This window comes from Penaeus monodon, chromosome 4 (genome assembly GCF_015228065.2).
Source record: "Penaeus monodon isolate SGIC_2016 chromosome 4, NSTDA_Pmon_1, whole genome shotgun sequence".
Lineage (NCBI taxonomy): Eukaryota > Metazoa > Arthropoda > Malacostraca > Decapoda > Penaeidae > Penaeus > Penaeus monodon.
In genome coordinates this window covers 31,346,155-31,364,670 of record NC_051389.1, presented here as the reverse complement: position 1 = coordinate 31,364,670, position 18,516 = coordinate 31,346,155, and the positions used below count along the sequence as shown (strand labels likewise).

At 35.4% G+C, this 18,516-nt stretch overlaps 1 protein-coding gene and 1 pseudogene across 7 annotated transcripts in view; one reads left to right on the top strand and one right to left on the bottom strand.

The window, feature by feature from the left end:
• LOC119572527 overlaps window positions 1–16,953 on the bottom strand; it is a 60,998-nt pseudogene extending 44,045 nt beyond the window's left edge.
• Window positions 1–18,516, top strand: part of LOC119571534 — a 33,490-nt gene that overhangs the window by 419 nt on the left and 14,555 nt on the right. The gene's annotated exons all lie outside the window — the stretch shown is intronic.

Genomic DNA, 18,516 nt, shown 5'->3' with positions numbered 1-18,516 from the left:
TATATTAATATATATATAAAAAAAAATTTTTTATATATATATTAAAAAATGCACTGTTGTAATATGTTATTTTAAACCTACCCACATACCTACTTTTGTAATATATATTTAAATATATATATATATATATATATATATATATAAAATAACCACACACACACACACCACAACACCACACACACACACCCCCACACACACACACACAAATATATATAATTATTAAAATTTAAAAAAATTTTTTTAAAAGATAAAAATTTATATATTAATAAAATATGTATAATATATTGTGTGTGTGTATGTGTGTGGGGTGTGTGGGGCGTGTGTGGTGGTGGGTGTGTGTGTGGTGTGTTGTGTGGTGTTGTGTGTGTGTGTGGTTGTGTGGGGTGGTGCGTGCGTGGTTTAAATACATATATATATGCATATCATACTATATTATGTATATATATATAATATATAAAATATATTATAATATATATATTTTAATTATATATATAATTACTAAGACAGACAGAAACACACAACCACCACCACACACCAAAACACACATACACAACACACACACACACACGCACACACACAACCACACACCCCAACACACACACACACACACAACACACACCACACCCCACAAAAACAACCACACACACACACACACACACATATATATATATATCCTCTATATATATAAAAATAAAAAAAAAAAAAATATATATTACATTATTATATATAATATAATATATTAATATAATACAATATATATATTATAATTATTATATATATATTTACACATTGACCACATGTATAAATGTATATATATATATATATATTATATAATAAAAATATATATAAAAATATTAATATAATATATAAACACACACCACACACACAAAACACACACACACAGACGCACACCCACACAGGCATAAATATATATATATTTATATATAATATATAAAATATAATATTTTTATATTATATATATATATATTATATATATATAATATATATATTATATATAATATATATATTATTTTATTTTTTATACATCCCTTTATATTTTAATAATTATATTATTTTATATAAAAAATTTATATATATATATATTAAAAATATATTATAAAATATATTATATATATATATATATATTTTTGGGGTTTTTTTATTTTTGGTGGGTGGGGGGTTTTTGGGTTTTTTTGTGTGTAGATATAATGTCCTGGGTGCAACATTAAACTGCAACCAAGGGTTCCTTTGAATTAGGACAGAATCCTACAAGCTTCCCAAGCCAGGGTCATGGTGAAGCTGTCGGCAACAGGACAGTGGATTTTCTCACGGAAGGCTAGAATAATGCGATTGTTGAATTGGTTGGCTTTAGTGAGACTATGTTTGACGTAAGTTCAGCGTAAATGGAAAATCGGCAGAGATAACCCGCTAATTAGCAGGATTTGCGAACAAAGCCTTTGGGCCTCTACTTTGCCATTTCTCTCCCCCTAACTACTCTCCATGATATAGAGAGTAGGAACCAAACCGCATGCCACCTCGGCCATCGCCTGGATTACTAAGGGGCCGCGACGAAAAAAAATGTGAAAAATTTTCCAACAGAGACATCAAAAATGTTATGGGTGATTTAAACGCGGAACACGTACATCGGATTGTTGTGGTACCTATGGAATTGGAGAAAAAATCAGTGGCACAAGCCTTATAGAACTCTAATCCAATAACAACGTTATTACTGCCCACACACTGAACGCCATCATAAGCATCTTTATACGTGGATTAATAAAAAGACGCAAAACCAATTTGATTATATCATGATTAACAAAAATGGAAAGAAAGTTTAAAGAATAAGAAAACCAGGCCCGCAGTCGATTGTCATAGTGATCACACTATTAGTAACTGATATAATGATAAGACTCACGAAGTTACAGAAACCACATGCTCCGGCCATATATAATTATTCAACAAAGAAAATGACTATTCATCAAATTTTTAAAACCCTTTTTGAGAAAACTGTTACACCAACGAAACCGAAGGAAAAAATACAAAATTCCTTATGGGAAAGAGCAAACTCGACTAGTGTCACAGCGAACTCGACTACTGTAAAACAGAGAAAGAGAAACAGGCAAAGGATTTCGAAAGAAACTCTTGAGGAGGTTGAGAAAAGAAGAGAAGTAAAAGCAAAAGGCGTTAACAACCAAGCCGAAGTAGAAAATTATAAGCGGCAGAGTGCAATTGTTCAACAAATGATGAGGAAGGATAAAGAAAACCACATTATTGATCAATGCCAACGCATAGAAGTAAAAGTTGTTTTCCGAAGTCAACAAGGCTATTAAAGAACTAAAAAATAATAAAAGTTCAGGTTTGGATAATATCACGGCAGAATTGATAAAAAGGGGTGGCGAAAATGTAACAAGATTCTTTCATAAGCTTTGCACCTCATTACCCGGATGAAAAAAAACAATGGCCAGATGGTTGGGTCAAGTCAGTCTTTGTTCCAAAAAGGGTGATGCTCAACAATGTAATAATAACAGAAAAATACCATTAATGAGTCACTGCAGCAAGGGCCTCCTTAAAGTCATCGCAGGGATAAAGGACATAAAACTAGAGAAAGAAATACGTGAAATTGGTCATTGAGAAGAATAGAGTCTAACAACAAGAGTCACCTTTAGTTTATCGATTACAACAAAGCATTTGACATGATTTCACAAGAAATGCTTTGGAATGCCACGCTTGTAATGGGGTTTCGACTCATGTTGTCAAACTAATCAAGAATTTGTACGGCGGACAGAATGCAGCGGTGAGAACCACACATGGCCCCCGAAGGTTTATATAGAAAAGGTTTTTGGGCAAGGTGGATACTCTCTTGCATTGTTAACACCTACTCAGAACAGATAATGAGAGAGGCGCTCAAAGACTTTGCTGGTAGTGTTAAAGTTGGTGGCAGAATAATTACCAACCTAAGATATGCAGACGACGTCGTTCTAATTGCTGTCAGTATGAATGGACTCCAAGATCTGGTGAATAAAGTAAATCTAACAAGTAATCGGGTTTGGACTCCCTTTAAACGCAAGTAAGACCAAGATTATGAAAATTTCTAAGAATGAAAATGGAAATGACAAAGAACAGATTCTTTTAACATCACCCAAAGCATAGACACTATTAAGAATTTTATTGATCTAGATTAAGTGATTGCAAATTATTGTGATGATACAAATGGCATAAAACGAAGGTTGGGTATTGCCAATAGCGCGATGATTTCACTAACAAGTATGTGGAAAGATAAAAGATTATCGATGACAGCAAATAAGAGACTGATGAACTCTTTATAGAGAGTTTTACATACCATGGTAGCGTAGTCCATATCTCTGGGCTGTCAGACCAAAAAGCAAAACGGGTTGGTCTGGCAACAGGAGCCATGAAACGATCAAAAGAGCAATTGGAGATGTGGACCATGCAAAGGAGCAAACTACGTGTCTTCAAGGACTTGATACTGCCAGTTTTGCTCTATGGAACCAAAACCAGGACGCTATCTAGTGTCTTGGAGTCTCGTCTTTTGTAACAAGTCCCTTCGCCGGATCATGGGGCACAGTTGACAGGACCATGTGTCCAACCGATGGTTACACCGTGATGCTGGCATGGGATTTTTACTCATAATCCGGGATCGCAAACTCAGGCTAATGGACCCCTACTCTTTTCCCCGTAGATGACCCCCCCATCAGGTTGTCTCTTGCGAGACAACCCTGGTGGAGGGGCCTGTGGGAAAAGGGTTTACGAGCCCTGGGGAAATTTAGAAAATGGGCCGGGGGCCTTCCCTGGAGACTCGCTCGAGGGACCCTCAGGGTTTTGGAAGCGAGGGTGGATGGGCCATGCCCCCCGGCGGCTTTTCCCCCCTTTGATGATGATGTGAACTCTTATTTTTTCCAAATAGCTACCTACGACTCGGAAAAGCTGGTGTGATAAGGGACAAAAAGGAGGGTTTCAAGTTTCGAAATGTGTTACCGTCGACTACTTTCTTTTCAGGAAAGAAAATAAATGAATGTTTATTAAAAATGGGATGCGAGGAAAGATTGTTAACATCAGTATCAGTATTCGTTGCGCATTTAATGAGGAAACAAATCCTGGAGACAGATCTATTGATGGAAAAGTTGTTGGAGAGTGAGGCAAAGAGAGACCTAAAACGAGATACTTAGACAACATCAAAGAAATCCAACGGATGGCACAAGACTGGAAGTCATGGTGTACCACAGCGGTTAATATTGGATATTCTGTTATTTGATGATGACGTGTAGATATACACACACACTCACATGTTTTTTTTTTTTTTATATATATTATATCATATATATATATATATTAAATATATTAAAAATTTATAAAGAGAAAGATTAAGAGATTCACACACATATATGCTTTTATATATATATATATGTTCACACAGGCACGCACACGCACGCACACGCACACACGCACGCACGCACGCACGCACGCACGCACGCACGCACACACACACACACACACACACACATGTGTATATACGTATCATATTGTAATTTTATGATACATATATCAACACACACACACATATTACACACAAATAGAGCCACCCCACTTTGTCTCTGTTTCCCTCTCGGCCTCTCGCCTCCCCTCCCCCTGTGCCCAAGTTAAGCTCACCGGCCGGCAACCATCGTAGCTGCGAATATGCGAACTCAGCTAAATGGTGATGGGTATCATGGGTGGAGGGGGCATGGAAAGGGGGTGGGGCGCCACTGCAGCGGCCTTGCTGGACTTCGCATTTTTTGTTTCCCTCTTGGTTCGCCTCTTTTACGACATTTTTTAACATTTTTTTTCGAAAATTTGCCCCAAAGGCCGGGGGTCAGGGAGGCAAGGGGAAAAAAAGGGGGGAAATTAAAAAAGGTTTTAAAGGGCCCTAAAATACAACCGGGGGGTTCCCCACTTTAAGGCCCCAAGGAAGAGGGGGAAGGGGGGAAAAGGGGCCCTCCAAAACCCAAACAAGAAAAGTTTTCAGTGATGTTGGAAAAATTTAATTTATATTATTTAATTCAGGGGGAAAAAAGGAAGGGGTTTTTAAAAATTTAAAAAAAAATAAATAAATTTTTGTGTAAAATATAATATATTTTTGATATATTTATATATAATATATTATATATTTTATTGATATTTTTATTTATTTTAAAACTATATTATATAATAAAAAAATAAAAATAAAAAAAAAAAAAAATTTTATATTTATTTATATTATATATTTTTTTTTTGTATATATAATAAAAATAAAGAAAAAAATTTTTTATTTATTTGTAAAAAATATATATATAATAAATAATAAAAAAAAAAAAAAACAACAACAAAAAAAAAAAAAACATAAAAAATTTTAATTTTATATATAATATACTATATATATATATATATATAAAATACACACACATATGCGTGAGTGTGTGTGTGTGTGTGTGTGTATGTAGGGAATATATTTTAAAACCCCCATACAAGCCAACACCACACGCACACACACACACACACACCCCCGCACTTTATATAAAACAAAACAAAACTTTACTATACATATACAAGTATGACATATCTAATATGTGTGTGTCTTTTTTATATATACACATACTTTATACATACAAAATTTTACATGCTTTAATAATATGTATATAAACATCATACATACATACATAAAAATTATATAAAATTATATAATATATTATAGAATATAAAAATAATATATATTCCCATACAAAACACAACAAACAAAAAAAACCCCACACGCCCCAAAAACACACACGCAAAAATACACACACAAAAAACAAAAAGACACACCCACCCACACGAAACCACACGTGAAACACACACACACACACACACACACAAAACACCAAAAACACACACACAACCCACACCCCCCACACACACAACACACAAAAACCACACACACACCACAAAAACACCCCCAAAACCAACCCCAAACCCCACACGCGCACCCGCAAAACACAGACACACATAAAAACTTTTAGATATAAGTACACAAAACAAACACACATGATATTTTATGCAACCCAAACACACACACAACCCCAACACACACATATATATCCTTTTAAATATATAATATAATATATATATATATATATATATATATTTTGGAAAATATATATATATTATATATATTTTATATATATAATATAAAATTATATTATATTTTGGATATAAAATAAAAATATTTTTTTATCCCCTAAATAAAGGATAAGACATAAAAATATCTAATTTATATCCATATCTACTATCTATCTATATATTTATATATATAAGTATTATATTTATATATATATATATATATAAAATTATATATAAAATATATACAATATATAACCAAATGAGGTTCTAAAAAGGTAAAATCCATGTTTATGTAATCAAATTTTCAAAAAATACCCCCCGGGCCGTTTTCAGTGCCCCCAAAGGGCTCTTGACTTCGCTACAGTGAACTCGAGATCCCCCGTATTAGACTATAATGGAAACATGTTATGTTGAATTCCCCCCCCCAATCGGGCGAATCTTCCCAAGAGAAGTTAGAGTAAAGGGGGGGATAAGAAAAAAAAAGATGTTTTTTTTATATGGAGGAAAAACCCTACAAAAACCTGCTGGGAGAACTCTCCCTTTTTAAAAAGGAACCCCTTAAAATTCTACAGGGGGCACCAACACCTATTGGAACCCATTTGGCAAATAGTTTTAAATTTTGGGATTTTCCCGAAATGGGTTTAAGAAAGCATGTGATAGATGTTTGGGAAAAAGTTTTTAAGTGTCACCCTCGGGTAAACCGGGGCCAGGGACAAAATTTAAAAATTTGCTAGAAATCTACTAGCCTAGCATTCGTAAGGCTATTATCAAAGATATTACGTCTAGATAGTGTAGTGAGTTTGGATCAATTTTGTGTTTATAAGAAGGCAGAAGAGTCACAGTATGAAGAAGCTGTAAATGCCTCTAACTCATCAATGAAAGTAGATCGAAGTTCTCCCGGCGGGGAATTCAAAATTAAAAAGAGGTGCATCATAGAATACATCAGAGAATCTCGAAAAAAACACCCAAGAATTTTTGAAAAATTTTCAAAGGATCCTGAGAGAACATCAGATGATCTTGAGAACAATGGAGAATCTTGAGAACATCAGAGAATCTTGAGAATATTAGAAGATTTTGAGAAAACATCAGATAACCTTGAGAACATCAGAGGGCCTTGAAAAATCATTATAGGATCTTGAAAGATCATCAAAGGATCTTGAGAGAACATCAGAGGATCTTGATAGCAGGTAAATATGAGACTAAACGTTTCTTGTTATGAAAAAAAAAAATTATTTTTAAACAGCCCCTCGGACGCCGTGCCCCGAGTGGAGCCTTTCCGCCCCTGGGTCTGCGGGGGGGGGAATTTATTTGTGGGGTGATTTTTGGGTGTATTTGCTTTGGGGGTATAAATTTTTTAGGGGAAATTTTTTCCAAAATTTGCAAATCTTTTGGGAGCCAAAAAATAAAGGTAAAAAATTATGAAGGAAAAATTTACATTATATGCTGCCTTTTTAAATTTTAAAAATCCCTTATCAGAGTATCATTCTAAGCGAATATCAAGTCAGTAGTCAGGGACCCTTATTTCACAAAGTCAGTGTTTTTAAAGAACTTTATGAATAAGGCCCAGTTTTGGCCGGGACTTTCCCTTTGGTTAGTGCCCTTCAGCTAGTTCATACCATTTTCATGACGCAGGAGTTCAAAGGGACTTCTTGACCCGTGAAAGGGTAACATCTAAAAGGCAAAGCTGGATGAAAAAAAAGGACTTCCCTTTGAAAAAAAATGAAAAAAGTTTTTCACAAAATTTGTCAAACTGAAGAAATCACCCCCAATACCCACGTCGGGTTTTGTCTGGGCAGCTCAGGCAATTTTGGAAATGGCTTCTTTTTAAAAACTCTCTTGCTTCTAAAATTTTGTGTAGCTTTAATTTTTTGTCCACAGCATTTCCATAAACCTTAGGTACTTGAGCTCCTCCCCCATCCTAAAGGAAAAGACAACAAAGGGTTCCTCAAAAGAACCAGCATGATAAGCTGAGAAATTTAAGTTAAAATAAAACAAATGGGACGTTTCCCGCGTTTAGCTCGTGAGTAAAAAAAACAGTACCGGGGCCCTCCATGATCTTGTAAGGCGCATATCGAACTTTCTCCGGTCTGGGCCGTGAATTTTTGAGTTCTTGGGGATGCCAGCGCTGCTTTAGGTTGGGAATTTTTGGTGGGGAAGAATCCCAGGGTGTGAAGTGCCCAAAGGGCCAAAGAAAGGCAAATTATTAACTATTTTCGCAGGAAAATCAATGACTTTAATGTCGGGTTTTTGAAAAATATAGAATAAAGCCCCTTTAAATATTTTTTAAACTATGCTTTTTTTTAAATTAAAAAAAATAAAAAAAAACTTACTCGATAGGTTGGCCCTCTTTTTCCGAGGGCTTTCCCTTTTCATTTTTTTTTTCATGCTACCTCATTTTTTTCTTCGGATGGCATCAAATCTCCATGCATTTTTTTTTAGCTGAAAAGGAAGTCAGGGAAAAATAAAAATTTTTTTCCTAAAAGGAAAAAAGCAAAAGGGCATTCGAAGTGTTTTTTTTGTTTTCGAAATTTGCTTCGTGTTGGGCCGTTTAAATGACGCCCCTTTCATAAAAGAGCGCTTGGATTTCTTTATGTTTTTTTTGTGATCCTTTCCGCTCGCGACTCCGCGATGCCGCCAGCAACGGGAAATGGTCAGCGTCTTCATGAGGGAAAGTCTGGGGTTATAAAATTTTCGTAACTGTAACCTCTCTAGCGCGATTTAAATGTTGCCTAATCCAGACAAAGACCTTTTTTTTAAGCGCCCCTGAAAAAAAAAAATTTCATGGGATACTAAAATCCCAAGGGAATTCAAGTCCATTCCCGTTTAAAGTAAACCAAACATCTCATGGCTTCCTGTTTCGTGATAAAAACCCCTTCTTCGTGGGCCCCAAGCAAAAAGAGGTGGGGAGATCCCACTTGGTGTGCTGCTAGTTTATAATGGGGGCCCCTCTTGCCGGCGGGGAAAGTATTTGAAAGCATAAAAACTGACCCCCCCACCCGTTGGGGCCCAACAGTTTACTTTTTCCCAAGAATTTTTTAAATGACCCAATTTATTTTTCCAAAATAAGCAATTCCAAACACTGATGGCCCCTAAAAGATGTACATTTTTTTTTTTTTGTTTTCCTTTGGGACCCCCAACGGGATGTCAAGAAGAAAGTACAAAAAAGGAGGATACTGAAGTGGGATACTGATCAGCTTTACGGAGTAGAAACTTTTTTTTGGTAGAAGCTGTTTTTTTCCCTAGTTGTGAGAATTATTTCCCGATTTTAAATACCGGCTTTAAAAGGTAAACCGTTCAGTGCCTTACAATCCTCTATTAAAAAAAAACCTAGCGAATGAGAACTTGTACATTTTATATTTTGTTCCAAAGGTTTCTTTCTTTTCTCACTAGACCCCAAAAGCCCCAAAGCTTGAAGTTTTTCCAAAGGGGCCCTTGAAATAAAGGGTTTTTCAAATCTAGGGGTCACTGGGCCCGCAAAGCCAGGGGGACACAGCGCTACCTCCCCCCAGTTCTAAAAGGGTTGCCAACCTGTTCCACCCCCCTTTAAAAACCCAGGGGGAAAACTTCCAGTCAAAAACATACTTTGGGCCCCTTTTGGGCTTTTCATTGACTCATTAGCACACTATTTGGGGCCCAATCATTACCTTCATTCCCTTTTAAAAAGGGGAGTACTGCAAATGAAATATTGAAATTTTTACATATTTTGGGCTACATTTGTCAAAAAATGAAAAGGGTTCATATATGAAATTTTTAAAATTTTATGTGTTTTATTTATATATGTATATATTTTGCATATATATACATATATTACTATATCCCATACTTAAGACATATATGTAAATAGTATATGTTACATACTTTGGGTTTAAAAGGGAATATATATCTATATAAAGGGAAAATTTATATATAATTTTAAAAGAATAGTTTTTTAAATTAAATTTTTTTTTAAATCCCCACACAAACACACACAATGCGGGACTGAAATTTAAATTGTGAAATTTTTTCTCCCTAAACGACAGCACTGTTTGTGTTACTACAACGTTTTAATGATGCCCTCGTCCATGTTTGGGCAAAGGTCGCTTTTCCAGGGGCCTAGGAACAGATCACACAAAAAACGTGTTTTTTCCTTTATAAGATTTTGGGGACGTTTTTTTTGTAAACTAAAATCAGTAAACTTTCTCCAGTCTTGCTCAGGCACTGAAAGAAGAAATACCCTTGGGTTAAATTAAACTGCCTTCAGTTTGGGGCCCAAAAATAATTAAAAAAAGTAAAATCTTATTCAAATTCGGGAAACACCGACATCCCCCCCCCCATGCCCCTCCACACTCCTCCCCCCTTTACACCCCCCCCATTAAAATTGCTTAGTTCCCCCAGGGGTTTTCCGCCCAATCATCCGTTTCCCCTCGACTTCAACACTTTGGGAATCCGTGGATATAAAGAAATCCAGTAATATTTTTTCATAAACTTTCACGCCATGCTTATTGCCCCCCAAACGAAAATTTAAAAAAAAATAGTTTTGGATATCCTTAAAAAAAATGAAAAAAAGAAGTTTGTGGAAAAAAACCCCCTTTCGGAGTTTTGCCAAATTCCCTAATTTAAATCATGCAAACCCTTTAGGGGAACCCCACGACGGAAAAAGGCCAAAGGGGGTCCCCCGGGCCCGACGACGGCATTCACATAATATTTTCTGATCAAAAAGAAAATTTGCGACGGGAAACCCAGCTTTGCTATCGAGTATAAGAGAAAAAATTATAAAATCGAAAAAAAAAAAAAAAACGGTTTTTTCGTTTCCAAAAAAAGAATGTTTTTACTGTAGGTATAGGGTTTTTTACCATTAAAAAAATACAACACCCGTGCAAAGTCCCCCGGGGCAATTCAAAAGGGGTTTTATTTTCCCCATCCCGTAAGCATACAAATATATATATAAAAAATATATATTATATATATATTTTATATAAAATATATATAATATATTATATATAAAATTTTTATTTAAATTTAAAACAAGCCACTTTTTGGGATGCATACAACATATATATGTTATAATATATATATATATATATATATATATAATTTTAAAATATATATATTATATATATATATATATGTCTTTATGCATGCAAGAAGTGGCTTGTTTTCAATCGAGCTTCAGTCAACAATACGTGCTTGAAGTCGAGAATCAGGATGATTCACGGAAACCGCTGGCGGATCGAAATCATCTCATGGAGAGGGAGTAAGGGGGGAAGACGTGTGCGAGGGGGCAGGGGGCGGATGTCTTCATGCCCGAATTTTAATAAGCTTTTACTTTTTTTCTGTTATTTTTTTGGCCCCAAATTGGGTGACAAAAATTAATTCTATCAGTTTTGCCGCACTTCCCGGACCTGAGCAACTGGGCCAAATCACCGTTTTAGGGTTTTCAAATGCACGTTCAAACTCTTACAAGGAAATACAAGTGGCTGGGGTTTTCTGTCCCCCAAAGGGAAAGGAAAAGCGGGCCTTTGTTTAAAAATCGACGGGGATTTATTTTCCCTTTGCCCTAAACACAAAAACGTAAACACCACACCCCACAATATAGTGTGTGTGGGGATGTTTACGTTGGTGGCGTTTTTGGTACAAAAAAAAAAATACCCCATTAGTTTTTATACTACCAAAGTCTTCTTAAAAGGGTTTTAGAACTGACCTGACCTGAAAGGGAACCCGGAAGATTTTGACCCCCCCGTCCCAAAATCCGTCAGTTGGACAAACGCACAGGTAGTTGGGGAATTCGAATGACCTCTTTAAGCCCATTATTTCGTCTGCAGAATAATGCTGAGCTTCGTGACTTGCCTTTTGTGCCACTAGCTTTTTGGGTTTTTAAATTTGGGGGGGTATTCATAACCCCTATTTCTTGTTTATTTCATATCTTGTATATATCTGCCTACATTTGTGTATTATATATATGATTTATTCGTGAACCGTTCGTCTAGATTGACCCTATATGGACGGGATCTTAACACACCTGTCACATATTGGTGGCAGCGGTGCGATCTTTGACAGGAAACCGAAACCGAAACCGTTACCAGTCCTGTTGTGGCCACATGATATGTTTTCAAGGCACTAGAATGTTTTAATGATCTAATTTAGTCTTCGAATAAACAATTTCAAACAACTGATGGCACAAAAAGATTTAGTTTTAGTTCTTGCTTTCCCTTTAGGTCCCAAGTGATATTGTCAGAGAAAAAAGTACTAAAAAGGCAGGTATACGTGAAATGCGATATTGAATCAGCTTTGCTTAGTAGAAACTTTTATTCATAATTTTTGAGAATTTGGGGGCATATTTTAAAAAAACGGCTTTGAAGGCGATCGCTCAGTGCCATTACAATCCTCTATATAAAGGAAAAAACTAGCGAATGAGAACTTGTACATCTGATCACTTTTGTTCCTTAAGTTTTCATTCTCTCTCACTAGATCCCAGCACCAAATTTTAAGTGTTAAAAACTTTAAATCAAAGGTTTTTTTGATCTAGGGTCCTTAGGGGGGGAGATGCCCGAGGACACATGAGCTATCTCCCCCCAAATTTCCCCAAAAGGGGCCCCCCAACCTATTTTCCCCCACACTTTTTTTAACCCCGGGGAAAACTTTCCCCGTCCGAAGCATACTTTCCACAACCCTTTTGGCCCTTTCATTGACTCATTACACACTACTGAGGCGATCCCTTTTCCAAAATTTTTTGCCTTTCTCTCAAAAGAGGAAAAAGGGAATTTTTTTTATATATAAAAAAACAAAACAAAATAGAAAACCCCACAGACACATACAAAACATTTTATATATGTGGTGTATAATACACCCACACAAACACTACGTAGGGATTTTTACATATATGTGTGTATTTATCCCCAAAATCCCTTTTGGGAAAGTAAGAACATGGCAGTTTTCTCCCTAAACGACGGCACGTATTTGTATTACTGCAAACAGTAATGATAATCTCGTCCATGTTTGGCTAAGGTCGCGTTCCATTTCCTTGGAACAAATTACGCAACCACTCGTATTTCCCTTTTTTAAAAAGTTTGAACTTGATTTTTAAACCCAAACGGTGACGTGTTCCCCAAATCTGCCCCAGGTTCTAGAAGAAGCAGCAAAAATTTGGGAGAATTTTAAACTTAATGTAAAAAAAACATGTACAAGACAACTAAAGTCCAATAAATAAATATTTGTCTTTGTGGAAATAGCAATGCAGACGTGTTTAGATTTCCACCTACTGTGCACTCTACCCTACAATGATAAAGTAAATAAGAATCATGCGATAAATGCCTCCAAACTAATATTTTCTAACCCCGAATATATATATATATTATATATATAATATATATAAAAATAAATAATATATATTTTAATATATATATATAATAAAATTTTTTTAAAAATTAATTATATATATATATTATATATATATAATTTTATTTAAAATGTGTTTTGTGTCTATTTTCCCTTAAATTTAAAAAATTTTTTTCCCCGGCAAGATCTTTAGGCATTAGCGGGGTATTCATCCTATAATGATACGGTGGGGCTTAGGGTCAAAGTGCCCAAGTAAGGATTTGTTTTTTTCTTTTTTTAGTTCAAAGTCTATGTGTGTGGATTTCCAAAATGTTCAAACAAATAACCGTGCCAGACATAAAGGGTCATATAGCATTATGATAAAGTATTTTGGCGAAAAGGGTAAAAACGAGTTAACGCTTAGAATAAGTGGACAGAATGGGACGAAGAAGAGAAGGAAAAGGAAAGGGGAGAAGAAAAGATCATGTAAAGTTAGTTGAGGCGAGGGCAGAGGTTCAAGGTAAGGGTTATCCCTGTACTGGGCCTTGGTCTCCTAAGCTCCCCCATGACAACAAAAGAGCAGCGGATTGGGTAAATATAATATATTATTAATATATTATATATTATATATATATATATTCATAATAGATATAGACACACATATATATGTTTATAATGTATATATTATTTATATATATGTGTATATATGGATACATATACATACATATATGTATATATATGAATGCATATACATATATGTATATATATATGTATACAAATGTGTGTGTTTATATATGTATATATATGTATACAAATGTGTGTGTTTATCTATTTATATTTTAAAATGGGGGGGAAAAAATGTGTGTGTTTTAAAATATGTATATAAAATGTTTTATATAATTATATATATGTATAAAAGCCTATTTTGTATACATATTTTTCTGTATCATATATATGTATGTTGTTTTTATGGGTTTTTGTTTTAGAGATAGATAGAGATAGATGGATAGATAGATATAAAAAAATATATAAATACATCTATATATGTATACATTTTACATGTATATTTACATTTATACATCTATATCTTATTGGGATACATAAAACACACCTATTTTACATGTATGATTGGTATATGAAAAATTTTATATGTTTTAAAAATACATATTCATACATACAGATATGTATAGATATACATATATAGAGATATAGACATATAAATGTAAATAAATATGTATATATATATGTTTTTCACAATCCTTTTAAAACCTACCAAAGGGGATATATAAACCCGGGAAAAACCTTCCATTTCGCCTTTGGACACAAAAATAAAACACTTCATTCACAAGAGTATTCTGACGGCTGTTAATAGTAAGGAACTTTTCTTTCTCACAAATAAAAGAGGGGATTTTTGTTTTGGTTCTGGTAATAACAATATCAAGTTTTAAAATTTACAAAACTTATGGTTTTAAACTATATCGGGTTTTAAACAAGCAATACTCTCATTGGTAAACTTGATGATCAAATTTAATTATTTTATCTGGTCAGTCCCCTTTTTATCATTTTTTTTTTGTGCATTTTTTTTGAAAAAAAGGTTCCCCGTAAAAACAAAATTTGGAAAAAATTAATGAAAACAACCCCCCCCACACTTTTTTTTTTTTATTTTTATATCTTTTTTATTTATATATATATATACAAAAATATATATATATATATTATATAAAATAATGGCAAATGTAATAAAGGCAAAGCGGTGGGCTTTAAATTTTAAGTTACCAACTAGGATTTCCCTTAAAAACGGAGTAAAAGTCCCTGTTTTAGCACCTTGTTTTGGACGATGCCTTCCTTTGCGCTTTCCCCTGGGAACGGGCGCCGTCAAAACCCCAGGGGAATGCCCTTTTCCCATCGGGGGCCCCCAGCTGGGAAAATTTTTTGCATCTAAGTTTTAGTGTGATTTTTGGGGTCGGGGATATTCTTTGGGGGTGTTTAAAACTGCCCCCTCGTTTTTTTGCCAAAAGTATGGAATAAACCCACTTATGAAAGGGATCAAAACATGAAGGAGGGAATATTATGTGCTGACTCTTTTAAATTTTTAAAAACAGTGCCCTTTTCAGGGGATCATTCTGAAAAAATCAAAAATCAAAGCCAGGGATCCCCCTTTCACAAATCAATGCTTTTTTAAAACATTATGAATAAAGGGCAGTTTTGGGGCCCGGCAGTTCCCTTTTTAGTGCCTTTCGGGTAGTTCTAATTTTTTGTTCTGACGCAGGAAATTCATAAGGGAAATTTTTTGACCTCGATGGGAAAAGTAACATTGAAAGGCAAAAAAGCTCGGATGAAAAAAAAGGACTTTCACTTTAAGAAAAATGGAAATAAATTTAAATTTACAAAACTGTTGATGAAGAAAACACTTTCCCCAAAAATCCCCGTCAGGTTTTCTGGGCAGCTCAGGCAACTTGGGAAAAGGGTTCTGTTAAGAATCTCTTGCTTCTGAATTTGTTTAGCATTTTAAACTTTTTCCACCCGCATTTTTTTTTCCCTAACCCTTTGGTACGTTGAGCTCCTCGCCAATTTTCCCAAGGGGAAAAAACAAAAAAGGGGTTTCCCCTAAAAGGGGCACGCAGATGAAGGGAGATATTTAAATATATACTGAAAATGAAGCGACGATTTGCGCTTTAAAGGAAAAACGTACCCGGACTCCAAAGATCTTTTAAGGCCCCATATCGACCCTTTTTCCGGCTTTTCGGGGGTGATATTTTTGAGTTCTTCGGATGAAAAAGCGCCTGCTTTAGGTTGGGATCTTGTCGGAAGCCAATGCCCGGTGTGAAGCTGCCAAAGGGGGGAGAAAGGGATTAGTAAATAGTTCGCAGGAAATCAAAGACTTTTGGGCTGCTTGAGAAATATAGAATAAAGTCCTTAAATGATTGTTAACATATGCTATTTTTTATTTAAAAATAAAAAATAAAAATAAAAACTTACTCAGATGGGTGTGGCCCTCATTTTCCCAGGCCCCTTCCTTCATTTTTTTTTTCTTTCTTCTTCGGGTGGCTCAGAACTCCATGCATATTTGTTTTGCCCGCAAAGAAATCATGGAAAATATAAATTTTATCCTGAAGGAAAAGCCCAAAAGGGATTCGCAATTTTTATTTTTGCTTCGAATATTTTCTCATCGTGGTTTTAACCCCATGAATGACGCACCTTCATGAAGAGCGCCCGTGGATTTCGCTATGTTTGTTGTGTTCATTCCGCTCGCGAAAACACGAGTGCCCCCAGCAAAAGGGTCGTCAGGTCTCCCTGAGGAAGTCTGTGGGGTTTTAAAATTTCGGGAATTAACCTCTCTAGCGCATGAAATTTTTTGTAATCCCGATCAAAGAACCCTTTTTATAACGTCGTGCCCCCAAAATTTTACAATTTGATACTAAAATGCACGAATTCAAGTCCATTCCCCATAAATGGGCCAGACATACTCAGGGCTTACCTGTGTCGTGATACAACGACTCTTCGAGGCGCAAGCAACAAGAGGTGTGAGGTGCACTTGGATGTGCTTGCTAGCTTATATATGCGCGCTCTTGCCAGCGAGGAAGTGCCTGACGTCATCAACTGATGTCACCAGTCCTCTTGTGGCAATTGATACGTTTTCCAAAGCACCAGAATGTTTTAATGATCCAATTTAGTCTTGGAATAAACAATTCCATACAATTTATGGCCAAAAAAACTATACATTTTCTTCTAACTTTCCTTTAGATCCTAACTGATGTGGTCAGAGAAAGAGAATTAAACCACAGCTAATACGTCAGATGTGATACTGAATCAGCTTTGCTTGAAGTGTCTAAGACTTGAAATCAAGGTTTTCAAGATCTAGGGGTCACTAGGCCGCAAATGCCAGAGGACACAGCAGCTACCTCCCCCCAGTTCTCATAAGGTCGCCAACCTGTTCCACCACCCTTTAAACACGGGGAAAACTTCCAGTCAGAAACATACTTTGCCACACTTTGGCATTTCATTGACTCATTAGCACACTACTGAGGCAATCATTACCCTTCATTGCCTTTCTCTCAAAAGGAGTACTGCAAATGAAATATATGGACATATACATGCATATAAATATATATATACATATTTAAATATATATATATATATATGTGTGTGTGTATGTATATATGTATATATACATATATACTGTATACATACGTTATAGACAAATATGTAATATATATATAGAGAGAATATTTATATATGTATATTTCCAATATATATGTTAGAATTCATATATATGCATACAATCATGTTGACTATAAGTAATTGTGCAACTTTCTCCCTAAACGACGGCACGTCTTTGTGTTACTACAACGATTAATGATGACCTCGTCCATGTTTGGCTAAGGTCGCGTTCGGGTGCCTTGGAACAAATCACACAAACCACGTGTATTTCCTTATAAGAGTTTGGACGTGCATTTGTAAACTCAAATCAGTGACGTGTCCAGTCTCCTCAGGTCACTGGAAGAAACAATAGCTTGGTAGAATTAAATTGTTTTCAGTTTGAGGGCAAAATATTTGAAAAAAACAAAAATCTTATTTAAATTCGGGCACATCGACATCCGCCCCCATGCCCCCTGGCACACGTCCTCCCCCCCGTACACCCTCCCCATTAGATTGCTTAGATCCGCCACTGCTTTCTGTCAATCATCCTGATTCTCGACTTCAACCACGTGTTGGTATATCCGTGGATATGAAGAAATCCAGTAATATGTTTTCATTAAATTTCACGCCATGCTTATTACCACAAACGAAATTAAAAAGACAGTAGTTTAGTATTTGCTACACAATGAAACAAAATCTTAATGGAAAACAAGCCACCCTTTCGGAATTCTGCCATTCATATTGCAAATCATGCAACGTCAGCACCCTACGACGGACAAGGTCAAGGGCGTCGTGGCCTGACGACGGAATCCACAGGATATTTTCTGATAAAAAAGAAACTGTTGTGATCGAACCTGAGCTTTGCTATCGAGTATAAGAAAAAAAAACTATTATAAATTCGAAAACAGAAAGAAAAGGTATTCGTCCATGAATAAAATCGAAAAACAGACG